General features: G+C 35.1%; 1 protein-coding gene across 38 annotated transcripts in view; it reads right to left on the bottom strand.

Annotated features, from left to right (window-relative positions):
• The window catches only part of PEAK1 (pseudopodium enriched atypical kinase 1), a 308653-nt gene that overhangs the window by 121228 nt on the left and 171048 nt on the right, over positions 1–16377 (bottom strand). For all 38 annotated transcript variants that reach the window (XM_078333897.1, XM_078333903.1, XM_078333895.1 and 35 more), the window contains one exon: positions 11199–11358. The gene's annotated coding sequence lies outside the window, so the exon portion shown is untranslated. The remainder of the gene's footprint in view (positions 1–11198; positions 11359–16377) is intronic.

Below are 16377 nucleotides of genomic sequence, written 5' to 3'. Positions count from 1 at the left end.
TTATAGCAACATGAGAACTGATTGATACGATAAATTGGTATCAAGGTCATGGGGGACTGCTGTAAAGATACCTGAAAATGTGGAAGTGACTTTCGAACTGGCTAACAAGCAGATGTTGGAACAGTTTGGAAGGCTCAGAATAAGACAGAAAGATACGGGAAAGTTTCGAACTTCCTAGAGACTTGTTAAATAGTTTTTACCAAAATGCTGACAGTGATATGGACGGTAAGTCCAGGCTGAGGCGGTCTCAGATAGAGATGAGGCTTGGGAACTGGCGCAAAGATGACTTTTGTGCATTTTGCCCATCCTAGAGGTCTGTGGAACTCTGAACTTGAGAGAGATGATTTGGGTATCTGGCAGAAGAAATTTCTAAAGAGCGAAGTGTCCAAGAAGAAGCAGAGCATAAAAATTTGCAGCTTGAGATGTAATAGGAAAGACAAACCCATTTTCTGGGGAGAAAGTCAAGCCAGCTGCAGAAACCTGAATAAGTAATGGGCAGCTGAATGCTAATCACCAAGACAATGGGTAAAATGTCTCCAGGGTATGTCAGAGAACTTCATGGCAGCCCCTCTCATCACAGGCCTGGAGGCCTAGAAGGGAAAAGTGGTTTTGTGGGTGGGGCCTGAGACCCCCCCCACCCCAACCTCCACTTCAGCTCCAGCTGTGGCTAAAAGGGGCCAAGATACAGCTTGAGTCATTGCTTCAGAGTGTGCAAGCCCCAAGCTTTGGTGGCTTCCAAATGGTGTTGAGCATGTAGGTGCACCAAAGTCAATAACTGAGGTTTGGAAACCTCTGCCTAGATTTCAGAGGATGTACAGAAACACCTGATGTCCAGGCAGAAGTTTGCTGCAGGGGCAGAGCCCTCATAGAGAACCTCTGGTAGGGCTATGGAAAGGAAATGTAGGGTTTGAGTCCCCCACAAAGTCCCCATTGGGGCACTACCTAGCAGAGCTGTGAGAAGAGGGCCACCATTCTCCAGACCCCAGAATGGTAGATACACTGACAGCTTGCATTGTGTCCCTGGAAAAGTTGTGGACAGTCAATGCCAGCCTGTGCGAGCAGCCAGGAGAGAGGCTGTACCCTGCAAAGCCATAGGGATGGAGCTACTCAGGGCCACTGGAGTCCACCTCTTGCATTAGCATAACCTGGATGTGAGACATGGAGTCCAAGGAGATCATTTTGGAACATTAAGGTTTAATAGCTACCCTAAAGATTCAGACTTGTATGAGGCCTATAGCCCCTTTGTTTTGGCCAATTTCTCCCACTTGGAATGGGTGCATTTGCCCAATGCCTGTTCCCTCCATTGTACCTTGGAAGGAACTAACTTGTTTTTGATTTTACAGGCACATAGACGGAAGGAATTTGCCTTGTCTCAGATGAGACTCCCTTGGGCTTTTGAGTTAATGCTGGAATGAGTTAAGACTGGGTGACTGTCGGAAGGGCATGACTGTCTTTTGAAATGTGAGGACATGAGATTTGGGAGGGCCCAGGGATGAAATGATATGGTTTGGCTGTGTCATCACCCAAATCTTATCTTAAATTGTAGTTCCCATAATCCCCACGTATAACAGGAGGGTCCTGGTGGGAAGTGATGGGATCATGGGGGCAGTTTCCCCCATGCTGTTCTCATGATAGTCAGTGAGTTCTCATGAAATCTGATGGTTTTATAAGGGGGTCTTCTCCCTTCACTTTGCACTTCTGCTACCTGCTGCCTTATGAAGAAGGTGCTTTGCTTCCCCTTCGTCTTCTGCCATAATTGTAAGTTTCTTGAGGCCTTTCCAGCCATGCAGAATGGTGAGTCAATTAAATTTCTTTCCTTTATGAATTACTCAGGTGTGAGCCTCTGCACCTGGCTAGAAAATATATATATTTTTAAAGTGGTCTTATACTACAAATGAAGCTTTTTAGTAAGGAGATTTAATTTTACATGAATTAAACAGAAGAAACAAATAAGTAACACTGACAATATTAATTACTTTTGGATAAATGTTCCACTAAAAAAGATTGTAAATCCTAAAATATTTCCACAAGATAAAGTACAAAAAGCTATAAAAATGATTAAAAATTTAAATTTCTCTAATATTCTAAGAAATGCATTAAAAACTATAAATTTCCTCTGAGTAAATTTTGACAGCACCCACAGGTTTTCATATGTGGGCTCCTGGCATCATACGTTTCTAAAATGTTGGCTATTTCCCATTTTTACTTTATTTTATTTCTAGAATTTTTTGTTTTGTTTTTTAAATCTCCAGTTTTACCTTCTATGGTATGTGAGCATGGCTTGCATAATTTTGTTTAACATTTGTTTACATTTTCTTGTGTTTTAATATTTGATCCATTTTTGTGAATGTTTCCTGTATATCTGAAATGAATGCTTATCTCTACATATCTATTACATTAAGCCTGTTAACTGCTCTATTCAAACTTCTATATGTATTTATTTTTTTCTGCTTTGTTCTGTTAACTTCTGAAAGATGTATGCTAAAATCTCCCACTATGATCTTGGTTAACATCACTTTTTAAAAAAAATAGTATTAGCTAGATTCTTCCCTTTATGTCAAAGCTATATTGCTAAATGAATTCATATCTATTAATCAATTTACCAAGATGATAATGAAATAACTTTCTTTTAATTAAACGATTTTTTTGCTTTTAATTCTATTGCTATGCCTTCTATTTTTTATTTGCCTGATTGATCTTTTTCTCAACCTTCTAGTCTATGTTTTAGGTGCTTCTTGTAAACAGTAAACAATTTTTTTCAAACTGATTTGAGAGGCTACCTTTAAATAAGTGAATGCAACCATTCTACATGGCATTTCTATTTCTCATGCTTTTTTATAGCTTCTATATTTTCTTTTCCTGCTATATGTTACCTTTACTGAGTTTTCTATGTTCTATTTTTCTTTCTTCTTAATGGTTTTAAACTAAAATATTGTTTCTTTTCTTATAGTAATTATGCTTATCATGAGTATTGCATGTCTAAAAAATATCAGTTTTATAATTTAGGCAGGTATTGAACTCAAGCACAAATTTATTTTTGAAAAGTATTTTGAAAGATACTATCCCACTATGTTTTGCATCCAGCATTGGTAATTATAGGATTATTTTTAGTTACTACTCTTTCTATCTATCCTCAGTGTTTCTCAACTTACCTTTATTGCTTCCTAATTCTTTGTCCTTTCTTTTGAATTGTTAACTTCAAAAAGCTCTAAAGTTTTCTTTTTTGATGAATGCAGTGCCATCTGCATGTGTCTGAGGATAGTAATTATATTTATTCTGAAGTCTTGTTTTGCTTTCTTTATTAACTCTGATCCCTTGGGTGTTAGTTCGTCCATTTATGTTTGGTACTCTCCTTCATGATATGAGTTTTCTTAAAATATTTTGTAATTCTTGGTTGTGGCCCTATCTTTATTTGGACTTTAGAGATATCCTATTAGTCTGTGACTGATTTATGTGATTACAGCAGCATGGAGTGCGGAGGTGAAAGATGTGCCACCTGGGTAGTTAATATGTATCGTTAGTGTTCTGGGGGTTTCCTATCCTTTTTGGATATTGACAACACTGGGAGTACTCCGTTGGCTTTTAAAGCACCCATATTGCCTGTTTTTGCATGTCAGACACCAAAAAAAAAAAAAACTGTAAAGGTAGGGAGAAGTAGTTTTACATGTGTGCTTGTCCAGAAGGTTACACATAAAGCATCCCTAAAATATCATTCATACCTTTTGCAATATTCCAATCCTACACATATTTTAGATTATACTTCTTATCTGCATTCCGATGCCATTGATCAAGGGCTCTCCATGGTTTTGGCATGTTTCTCTGTTTCCTATCACAGTTGTATTTAATTGGTACAATATATTCTTTAGAGGAAGAGAGGAGGATTATTTTTAGGAATGTGTAGTAGCAAAGGGAGGCTGCAGCATGTTCTCAATGTACCATCTTGTACTGAAGTTTCAAATATATATGTTTTGGCAGAGATAAATGGACAATATTGCACATAACGTTTAAGGGAAAATGTGCTTTTTTACTATACTTTCCCTTCAACTGAAGTATGATCTCATAATAGTAAGCACGGGGTGTTTATCCAGTAGTTTCTAACTCTAGATGCACATTACTGTCCTGAGAAGGTGCTCAAACATCAAAGTCTATCGTCCAAAATCCTATTTAATTGAACAAGGGTGAGAAACACTGGTACAGTAGTAGAAAAACTGCAGGTTAGGGATCACACAAATTTGAGTTCAAATCACCACTTACTAAGTTCTGTGACTTTAGGCAAGAAACAACTTTTTGAGCCTTAGTTTCTTCAGCTGTAAATTGGGTTTGCAAAATTGTGGTGAGGACTAGAGATAATATAAGAGAGACTAGTATCATGCACGGCAAATAGCAAATGCTTATTAAATGTTAGCTCTTCTAAGGCCATTAATAAGTAAGTAGATGAAAAACATGGCATAAAGGAAGATCAAGTAAAACAGGACATCCCTTCATATGTCAAAATCTTACAATGACTAAAATTTAATTCCGCATGTCACAGGAGCTGACAATTATTACCAGATTTACAAACTGAGGAAGATTATGGGATTTATAGTGTTCCTGACACATATTACCATACCTCCAGGGCTCTTTGAACATTCTTCTTTAAATGCATCTTTCAAAACCACTCTCTAGAGGATATCACATGATTGCTCAATTCTACATTTCCAAATTTGAGAGAGTAAAATTAGTCAATAATAATGGCAACCAAATTGCATGTTTCTGTTTATATTTTTTCAAATATTTTATGAAAAATAGATGAGCACTTTTAAGTTGCAGGAAATAAGAATAACTAGAAAGCTGTGGATCCCAGGAACTAAAGACACTTTAGTGTCTCCCATGCAGGAAACAATCCAAACCTAATTACAACCAGCTGGAGACAGCTCCATTTTCAGGAACACTTAGAGCACTAGCAAAACACAGTGATGCCCATTTGCTAACAAGTAAATGTTCATATCTTTATCATCTGTGTCATTCAGAAACATTCATATGCCATTTGGCAAAACATAACTTCTTACCAAGTAATATTAATTGAATTCTTATAAAAGTTTTAATTCCTTTCCAAATACAACTCTTATACTTCACCATTTCAACATCAGAGAAAAATTATTTTCTCTTGTTTCTTTACAAATGTTTATGCTTGGCTGGGTGTGGTGGCTGACACCTGTAATCCCAGCACTTTGGGAGGCCAAGGCAGGAGGATCATTTGAGCCCAGGAGTTCAAGACCAGCCTAGGCAACAAAGGAAGTCCCCGTCCCTACAAAAAATTAAAAAAAATAAGCCTGGTGTAGTGGCTTGTGTCTTTAGTCCCAGTTACCTGGGAGGGTGAGGTGGGAGGATCTGCTTGAGCCCAGGAGGTTGAGCCCAGGAGGTCGAGGGTGCCATAAGCCTGGGCAACAGAATGAGACTCTGTCTCAAAAAAAAAAAAAAAAAGTTTGTGTTCATAAATTATTAATGATCATATACATTACAGAATACAGCTCAATTTTAAAAACTTCATCATAAAAGTAAATCCACAAGTGTAATCATAGTAAAATTGAGACCACCACCTTTATTTAGAGACCTAAACTAAACATTAAGCGGGCCCAATTATGGCTGAATTCAATATATTTTAACATGGTAAGTCTGACACTAATCCTCAAAAACAAATTCTATGGCCAATAAGCACATAGAAGAGTGTTCAATTTCATTTATTCTTCATGACATGCAAATTAAAATTGCAATTCTGAACCATCTATTCCAGAAAGCAGAAGAGGAAGATATACTTTCCATTCACTTTATGAGATCTGCTTTATCATGATCAGGCTAAATGTTTGGGATAATTTGTTCGGCAGAAAAAGATTTTTTTTTAAAGAGGCAAAACAGTACTAAAAAAATAAATCAATAAAAACTATACATCAATGTGTCTTATAAACATAAAAACAAACATCTCAACAAAATGTTCCTGTTATATGTAAAAAGAATAATGCATCACAACCAAGTGGGGTTCATCCTGGAGATATAAGGAAAGTCCAAAATATTTCTAAAAATCAATAAATGTAAACCACTATATTACCAACTCAAAAAATAAAATCCACATGATCATATCAATTGATATAGAAAATTTGACAAAATTTGACCAAATCCAACAGCCATTCGTAATGAAACTCTCAGCAAACTGGGAAGAGAAGGGAACTTCAACATGATGAAAGGGCACCTACAAAAAACCTACAGCTAACATCATACTTAATAGTGAGACTGACTGCTTCCTCCTGAAGAGGGTGCAAGACAAGAATGCCTATACTATCATTATTCCTCTTCTATATATCCTGAAAGTCTTAGTGCAATAGACAAGAAAAAAAAAAAAAATAAAAGGCATACATATTGGAAAATAAAAAATAAAACTGTACCTATTTGTATATGACATGACAATGCACATGAAAAATTCCAAGGAATCTACAAAAAATTTCTTAGAGTTAATAAGGATTTTAAGATTGCAGGATACATGGTCAACATACAAAAATCAATTATGTTTCTATATACAAGCAATATACTAATAGAAACCAAAGTTAAAAAAAATAACTTTCAGATCAGCTCCAAAAAAAATAAAATTCAAAAGAAATCCTTGGGTATAAATCTAAAAAAGCAAGTAGATGAGGGGTATGCTGAGAACCATAAAATGCTAATAAAAGAAATCAAAGACCAAAATAAATGAAGACATACACTACGTTCCTCAACTGGAATATTCAACATAGTAAAGATGTCAATTTTCTTCAAACTAATCTGTAGATTTAATACATATCCAATCAAACTACTGCTTGTTTTTCACTGAACAATATATCACCAATATTTTTCCACAATATCATTTCAAATAGCTACACACTCAATTTCTAGATTTATCCTAAAATTAGTTACCCCTTCCTCTGGACTTGATGTTGAGTTCTAGTATTTTCAATATGTTCCAAATTTCTCTATTTTAAACAGGGTTTAAATATTCTCCTAATTCAATATTTGCATAAATCTTTATTAAGACAAATTGTTAGAAGTATAATTTTTGGATCAAACAGTAATTGTTAGAAGTATAATTTTTGGATCAAACAGTACACGTGCACACACACACGTATATTTATGCATGTGTATATATTTTTTAAACTTTTGATAATACATGTTGTTAAAATACCTCTTGTAAGGCCTTTTACCTTTTAAATTTTGACTTAAAACTTAACCCCTCTGAAAAACCTCTCCATTTAGCCTTTTCCCACCAATCTCTATTTGGTCTCATAAAATTACTGTATCATTTATTGCACTGTTTAAACAATTACTGCTTTAATAAGACATTAAGCCTCTAGGCTATCTGCTCAAAGTGCATGCCTTTTAGAAAATCTAACAGGAGAAAATACACAGGACAATAAACTGATGGGCTATGAAATCACTAACAAAGGTGGCATGAAAAGATAAGGTAGTGAAGTTAAGAGGGTACCCCTTTCTTTTCCATGAAAGGGGTCTATTCTAACTGTTTTTAGATTTTCCTATTTTTAGTTTGTGTGCCCATTAAAAGGCAGTAGCTTCAGGTACGGTTTGCATTTTCTGTATTATCTTTGGAATTAGTTACCGTAAGAAGTTAAAGCTATGAAAAATTTTGTCAAATTCTCCATATCCTCAAAATCCATGTATGCTTTCTCTAGATTTCTATCATGTTTCACTTATAACACATGAAATTGGAGTCAACTGATGTCTTCCAACAGAAAAGTATATCATTCAGAAACACTGCATATTGTGCCTTACTCATGAAATGAAATCACATATATTAAATAAGAATAAATTATCAAACTATGCTTATTCAGCATTTGACATCACTCACAAATAATTAGCTTGTACCAATTAGCTAGGCCAAACATTGTAAATATGTTTAAGAAAAATTAATTACCTTAGTTAATTATGAAAGTCACAATGTGATTGTGCTGCTACCTTTTAGGAATTATTTGCTGAGAACTCCTTTCCCTAGTTTTATTTCTATGCTTCCAGTATATGATTTTAAAATATGGCAGCCCGTGTATTGCTAGATTCTTGCAAATATTAAGCAAATATACTAAAGTAGAAGAATATTTTACATAACCATATGTGTCAGACTAAATCTGAGCCAAGAACGAGAATGAATGCAACTCATTTCTGATTTATATTTGACAAATACAAAGATATCATAAGCTTCTGTTTTGAATGCCTACATGTTGTTTCCATGGCAACTGCATACACATTTTCCTCATAACACACAGCCATCTTTATTCTTTACATCCCATTATTTATTTCTTACCACTCTCAGGGTAAAGCCTAATTTATTCCCCAGGAAAAATCAATCAATGATTTTCTTAATCAGTAGCATTTGAAGAGTAGGTGGCACAGTTCTTTTTATGGAAAAGCAATTTCCACCAACACTCTTGCTATGTGATAGAAGGCAGAGGGAAAATAAAAGTAGTACTTTCTTTAAGGAAAGTGTGAGTACCAGTTGCAATGAATAATCCCTCAAAGAGAAATGAGAACATGTCTTAGAAACCCACAGATGGGCTGCACGTGGAGGCTCATGCCTGTAATCTCAGCACTTTGGGAGGTCAAAGCAGGTGGATCACCTGAGGTCAGGAGTTTGAGACTAGCCTGACCAACATAGAGAAACCCGTCTCTACTGAAAATACAAAATTAGCCAGGTGTGGTGGCTCATGCCTGTAATTCCAGCTACTCAGGAGGCTGAGGCAGTGGAATCGCTTGAACCTGGGAGGCAGAAGTTGCAGTGAGCCGAGATTGCATCATTGCACTCCAGCCTGGGCAACAAGAGTGAAACTCCGTAGGAAAAAAAAAAAAAAGAAACCTACAGATGGTTGGCAAAGGTGATCACATTCAATTCCTACTTCTCTTTTCCACATGTGTGGAATATGATGAAGACTCCTTTCTGAAAACAAAATTATCTTTCATTCCTACAGAGTTTGGTAGTCTGAAAAGATACCTTTTCTGTGTGATAGAGACTGTATAGAATGGCTAGCAACTACAGGCAAAAGAAAAAATTAAATAATTAATTAAATAAATTAAAAAATTACTGAAGCAGATTTAATTTAATTAATTTATTTATTTTTGAGATGGAGTTTGCTCTGTAGCCCAGGATGAAGTGCAATGGCACAACCTCGGCTCACTGCAACCTCTGCCTCCCAGGTTCAAGTGATTTTCCTGCCTTGGCCTGCCGAGTGGCTTGGGACTACAGGTGCTCGCTATGATGCCCAGCTAACTTTTAGTAGAGTTGGGGTTTTGCCATGCTGGCCACGCTGGTCTCCTGACCTTAAGTGATCCACCCACCTCAGCCTCCCAAAGTGCTGGGATTACAGGCATGAGCCACTGCATCTAGCCCTGAAGCAAATATAATTAAATAGGTACAATTAAATCAATCAGAGAGGCAGGGAAATCTGGTGACTTTCAGTGTATTATCTCACCTGCATAAGTTAACACTCGGCACTTTGACTTCTGCCGTGTTTTAAAAGTTCCTTTCTTCAACTTTTAAATTTTTCAGTAGTTGAGGACTAGAGAGAATTTATTGGATATTTTAAAAGGATACACATAGCTACATGGCTACCAGTGACTAGGCCACAAAAAAGTTCCAAGAATGCCAAAAGTTGAGGTTTAACTTACAATTAGGTAACTTTTTAAAGAAATCACTGTTAAGATATTTTTAATCAAGGTTAATGTTAGCACAGGGAAGAATAATTAGAACATTCATTCTTTGGTATATAATTTCTCCTGTCTTATATGAAACAGGGTTTGCATTCCTTAGAATCATTAGAAATAGTTCATGATGCTATTTGATAGATTTTTACATCTCCTGCATTTCAAAGCAAGGAACTAGTTTCAGCCCATCATACCCATTCACAATCAAAACACAGTGACTCAATCAAATGATTATCTCTCAAAATCAAATTAATAGAAATCCAATGAATAAAAGTTATAATTGTTCACTAGGATTTCATTTAAAAAACTGGAAATATTTGAATCTTTACAAAACATGCATTGGAATAATTCTGGCCTAAGACCAAGAGGATTTAAGAATGATAATGAATCTTAAGCTTTCATATAATTGCTTTCTACTCTACTTGAAATCAAATAGTATTTTCAATTTCACAAGAAGAAAAAAATCTTATAATCCTTTAAAATTTCCCTCTCCTTTCCTATTCTGGATTCTTGTCTACTTTATAACTCCCAATTCTTTCAAGATGATTTTTAAAAGGTAGAGAGAAAGAGATGCAAAAGAGAAAATAAAGATTATATTAAAATAAGATAGCTAGAGACCAGATGTCAAGTGAGGAAAACAAAACATGAAATAAAGTTCAAAAAATAACACTAAAAAACCTTTGTATATTGAATAGGAACTACTGCCTATGTTGCTTATTTCTACGAAACCAAGAAGTATTTTTTGAAGGACGTGAAGTAGGAGGAGGGACTTGACTCCAGAAGTGGGTCTCAGACATGGGACCAGATAGAGTACTAGCTAAAATTGGGGTGTCGGGGAGACAGCAGCCATCAATCATGCCATGTGAATTTACTGTTGCAATGGCAACACCTAGAAGTTACCACACCTTTCCGTGGCAATGACCCAATGATTACTATCCTTTCCCTAAAAATTTCTGCATAAACCATCCATTAATCTGCATGCAGTTAAAAGTAGGTATAAATATGACCGCAAAGCTACCCTGAGCTGCTACTGTCTGCCTACAAAGTACCCCTGCTTTGCAGCAGCAATCACAGAGCTGTGACACCACTGGAGGGTAACACTGCCTGTTCAATAAAGCTGTTTGCTTCTACCTCTGGCTTGCCCTTGAATTCTTGCCTCTGCAAAGCTGAGATCCCTTGTGGGCTAAGCTTTGGGCAGGCAAGCTTTGGGGTTCACCTTCCCTGCATCAGATGGACTTACAAATATACTAGTATTTGTCATATTCTTTCTTAAATAAACTTACATTTATAAATTAAGAAGTTTATAACTAGGGGAAAAGCAATCCATTAAGGACCAAAGCCTGATTACACTACATACGTTATTAAATTTTCAGCTTTATCTATAGTTTGGCATTTAAGTTAAACATTTAAACTTAAAAAGAAATTCTTTCCAGTTATCTAAAGCTCTTGGTGAAAATGTAACATGTTGGGAGAATTCTGGTTACCATTTAAATCTGAAGCACTTCATTCATTCTGGTGATAAAGGTGGCTTTAGCAGCTAGCACAACATTCCTTCCAAATTTCAAGGTGCTCTGGGTCTTTCCAAGATGAATGTCCCTTCTTCTTTGCCTCTCATTCCTTAGTTTCTGAAGATAGCTGTGTTTACTGTAAGAGAAAAAAAATAAAGCAAAACTAGAAAGAAATACAGTTTCAAATATACTGGACATCATTTTTTAGATATTCCTAATATCACCCTCATTCAACAGTTATAATTCATCTAATACATAAAAAATATCTTCTTTACTTAGGTGGAGACACACATAGAACCTCACACACTCAAGAACTCCCCATGGCATACCAAAGAACCGGTAACTTACAAGAACAGAAAGAACACTGACACAGTTGAAATTTTCTAAGTCTTCATTTGATTGTTTTTGTAGAGACTTATTCTACTAGAAGCATATGAAAATTGAATGACATCATTAAATTAAATTAGAACTTTAAAAAATTAAATTAAATTAGAACTTTATAAAAATATGATTCTAAGGGCCACAATGTTCAACTTCGGTATAACCTCTCTAAAATATTGAAAGCAGGTATCTCCAACTGTAAATATTTCAGTAGCCACTTTGCAGTTTTAGTTTAGACTCTAGTATTATTTTTAATTTGGTTTTAAAAAATACCATCCAAAATTAAATTAATAAATGTCTACCTATTTCTGATTCTTGGGCATCCATTTTAATGCATGTTCAAAACTGACCCAATTTCTTTCTCTATGACACCAAACACAAGGAAAATAACTGAAAGAGTTATTGAAATACTATATATAAGAGGATGTATATAGATTATATGCAAACACTACATTTTATATAAAGAATCTGAGCATCTGTGAATTTTGGTATGCATGGGGGATAGTCCTGGAGCCAATCTCCTGAGGCACTGAGGATGACTGTAATTCCATTTATTATAATATTCTTTTGCTAATGTAATCATATATTATACCTCTACTTATATTACAAAGCCTCATAATGATACCATTCCCAACTTTTATTTTAAAAAGTCAGCTTTCTTTTAAAGAAAGTGACAGAGGAAAAAAAAAAAGAAAATCCATTTGTATTAATCATTCTTGCTGATATTCATTTCTTCTTGTAGAACTGAGTTTTTATCTGGTATCACTGCCTTTCAGCTTAGAAACTCCTAGTAGTTCTTACACTGTATGTCTATTAATAATAAATATCTAAGTTTTTAAAATCTGAAATTATCTCATTTTACCTTCATTTTTGAATGACATTTTCATTGTATATTGCATTTTGACTTAAAGGTTTTTTTCTTTTTCCTTACAACTCTTTAATGACGTCATTCCATAATTTTTTGTCTTTGATTGTTAAGTCAGTTGTCACTAATATTATTACTCTCCTGTATTTAATGCTTCTTTTGTTTTCTGGGTATTTTGAAGATTCTTCTCTTTATCTTTGGACTTTATTTTTTATTTCTCTGAGATAGAGTTTTGCTCTTTTGCCCAGGCTAAAGTGGCATAATATTGGCTTACTGCAACCTTCACCCTCTGAGTTCAAGCAATTCTCCTGTCTCAGCCTCCCGACTATTTGGGATTACAGGCGCCGGCCACCACGCCTGGCTAATTTTTCTATTTTAAGTAGAGACAGGGTTTTGCCATGTTGGCCAGGCTGGTCTAAAATGCCTGACCTCAGGTGATCCACCTGCCTTGGTCTCCCGAAGTGCTATAATTACGGGTGTGAGCCACCGTGCCTGGCCTATCTTTGGACTTTAGTAGCATGAATATTATATGTCTAGATCTGATTTTTTTTTGTATTTATACAAATTGGAGTTCATAATTGGAGTTTATTACATTGATTCTGGGAGTTAGGTTTTTACCTAATATGGGGAAAATTTAGCACTTATTTCTTTTAAAAAAATCATTCTGTCCCCTATTCTCTCTTCCTCTTGGGGATTCCAATATACATAAGTTTGACTGCTTATGATTTCACAGGTTATTGAGGATATGCTCTTTTTAAAAATATTTTTTCTCTTTATTCTTATTTTTAAAAATGTTTAGTTTTTCTAACCACATGAGGAGCAGTATTTACTATTTTGTTTGTTTGTTTTGGAGGCAGGGTCTCACTCTGTCAGCCAGGCTGGAGTGCAGTGGCATAATCACGGCTCACTGCATCCTTGACTTCCTAGGCTCATGCAATCCTCCTGCCTCGGCCTCTTGAGTAGCTGAAACTACAGTTACATGCCACCATGCTCTGCTAATTTTTACATTTTTTGTAGAAACTAGGTCTTACTATGTTGCCCAGGCTAGTCCTGAACTCCTGGTCTCAAGCTATCCTCCCACCTCAGCCTTCCAAAGTGCTAGAATTACAGGTGTGAGCTACCATGCCCAGCTGATATACTTTTATTTATTCATCCTTCCAACCAACTGCATATGAATTATGTACTTAGGAACTACTGTGTGAAATGCAGTGTTCTAAGTACTAGAGATAGAGAAACAAGTAAAATGCAAGCTTTCTGCTCTCATAGAGCTTACTTTCTAGTACAGAAAGATGGACAAATAATAAACTAATTTCAGAGATAATAAATGCTCTGAAAAAATAAAATTGAGTGTTACAAAGATAATGGGAACATAAAGATGCTGTTTTAGATAGTATATAAACTAAAACTCTCTGGGGAGATGATGTCAAGTTGAAAATGGAATAAAATGAGACAGACATGTAAAGATTTAGAAATAGAGTTTTCCAGATATAGGGCACACATGTCACAAGATAGTAAGGAATATATAATGCTCTTTAAAAAAAGTTCTAAATTATTAAAACAATAAAATAGCAATTTGTGAGAAGATAACCTTGAATATCACAGCACTATCATGCCCAAAATTTAAAAATCGGCCTGATTTTAAACCTATTTACTAATTATTCCTGTGTAACGACAACAATAAAATAACAATTATTTTAAATTGTTAACTTCTAACAAAGGAAATTGTCTCTGGGTTCTGACTCTCCATTTATTTAAAGCTTCTGCTAGTACCAATTCTTATTTTTATTTCATATTTGAAAACAAAAGTTCTTCTCTCCCTGCATTAGAAAAGAAAGAAGTTGCCTTTCTGTTTTATTTCTAGACAATGTTACAATGTGTTGGGAAAACATCACAAAGACATGCAAACAAGAATAGTATTCCCCAAATGTGCAGCTATATGCAACTATGTCACCACCCATTTATGATGTAATAGCAGCACTCACCTAAATTAAACCTATGCCCTTTCTTCCAGAACTTCCATGGTACTGGATTTTGGCTACTGGTAAAGAACAACATCAACTATACATCTTAAGGAGGAAGAAAAGAATATACACTTACAATTATAGAATATGAACTGCATAGTCATTGTTCTGAAGTAGGGCTTGAATTAACGCTATGGATATAGCACCAAACAGAATAGTAGGATGCATAGTTCAATCCTGCTTCAGATAGATATTAGAAAACAAATTTGGAGCATTCCAATAAGAGACCGACCAGAACACTAAGCCCCATCAGGTAGAATAAAGAAAATATGCTTTGAAATGTATTTTGTGTTCTAACTGGCTAATAAGGTTATCTGAAAGACATCATAGAAACACAGGTAATACAGAAAAGAGGCTATAGTCTCAAGACTGTGAACTAAGAAGAAAAGAATCCAGAATCTAAGTAGGGACAGCATGAAGTTAAATATAAGGTGAAGGGACTCTTTGTTTATGAGTACCAGGCCAACTTCATCCAAAAATGACTAAATTCAGGATAAAGAACTATGTATTAATTTGGGAACATTAATGGGATAAGCATAATAAAACAAAAATAGGGAGGGAGGAATTTAGCCTTTCTTCACTGAAAAATATAAAATGTGCAAGCTTGGTAGTAAGGCAAATTAGACACTAGCCTCAATTCCCCAATTGGTTGCAGGAATTCTGACCCTGTAAAATCTTTCAAACCTTTGACACTACATAATCTTTCAAAGCCCTACACTTTGTGTGTTCTTATTTGCTATTTAACTTAACAGTAGGAAATCATTTCAGGTAAAAACATCATTTAGAATGAAAATACAATGGTCTACTAGGAATCTGACAGCCTACTGAGGAACTTTTTAATTATAAAGTAGGGGTTGTCAAGCCTTACCCATAGGTCAAATCCAACCTGCCGCCTGCTTATATATGGTTTGCTAGGTAAAAATAGTTTTTACATTTTTAAAGAGTTAAAAAAAAATCAAAAGGAGAATATTTTGAGACATAAAAACTAGATGAAATTCAAATTTCATGGTCCCTAAATAAAGTTTTATCGGAAGACAGCCAGCTCATGTGTTTATGTATTGTCTATGGCTGATTTTTTTTTACCATAAAGGCAGAGTTAAGTAGCTGTTATAGGAACAAAATGCCTACAGAGTCCAAAATATACATTATTTGGCCCTTTACAGATAACATTTGCCAAATTTCTAACACAATCTACATTCAACATGCTAGTCTCTAAAATTTTAGAATTCATATTTTAAAAGACTAGATTAATGGTTCATTTTAGTCCTTACATACTGGCAATGCTATTCCTTCATATTTATAATGAAATTTTAATAATTTTATATTTCAAATTACTATCCCATAATAGAGACAATTTTTATACTCAAGAAATCCATCTTCCTGATTCATAAAATTAATTAAGTATGATATATCCTTTTCTTCTGATCATTTTCTGATTTAGAGTTTGTAATGGGCTCTCTGCATTGAAAAATAAAGAATAGTTCCCATGGAAAACATAGTTCATTTACAACAATATTGAGAAAAAGTAAGCCAATGGTTAAGTGTTAACAATTTCTTGGGAGCTTCTGAATTTTGCAAAGGTGTTAGCATTAAAACCCATTCTAGAATGATTCAACTTCTGCTTCTGACCATGAGGGAGTGAACAGTTACAGGATGATCCTTTCACCATAAACAACTAGACATATAGCATAAAATACTGGAAAGGACTATTTTCAGACACAGGAAGTGGGGTACTGTGATCCCTAAGAAAACAGAAACAAGGGGAGTCCTACCATTAACTCAGGCTCTCAGCTAGGAGTAAATTTACCACTTCTGTACAAGGAGGAAGAACTCAGAGCCTGGCAACCTTGTTTACTTGGAGAGAGAGAGAAAGTGCAAGGAGGCCAAG

The sequence above is a fragment of the Callithrix jacchus genome, chromosome 8, assembly GCF_049354715.1.
Source record: "Callithrix jacchus isolate 240 chromosome 8, calJac240_pri, whole genome shotgun sequence".
NCBI classification, from domain to species: Eukaryota; Metazoa; Chordata; class Mammalia; order Primates; family Cebidae; genus Callithrix; species Callithrix jacchus.
The sequence above is the reverse complement of the archived record's forward strand: the minus strand, read 5'-3'. Positions and strand labels throughout refer to the sequence as shown.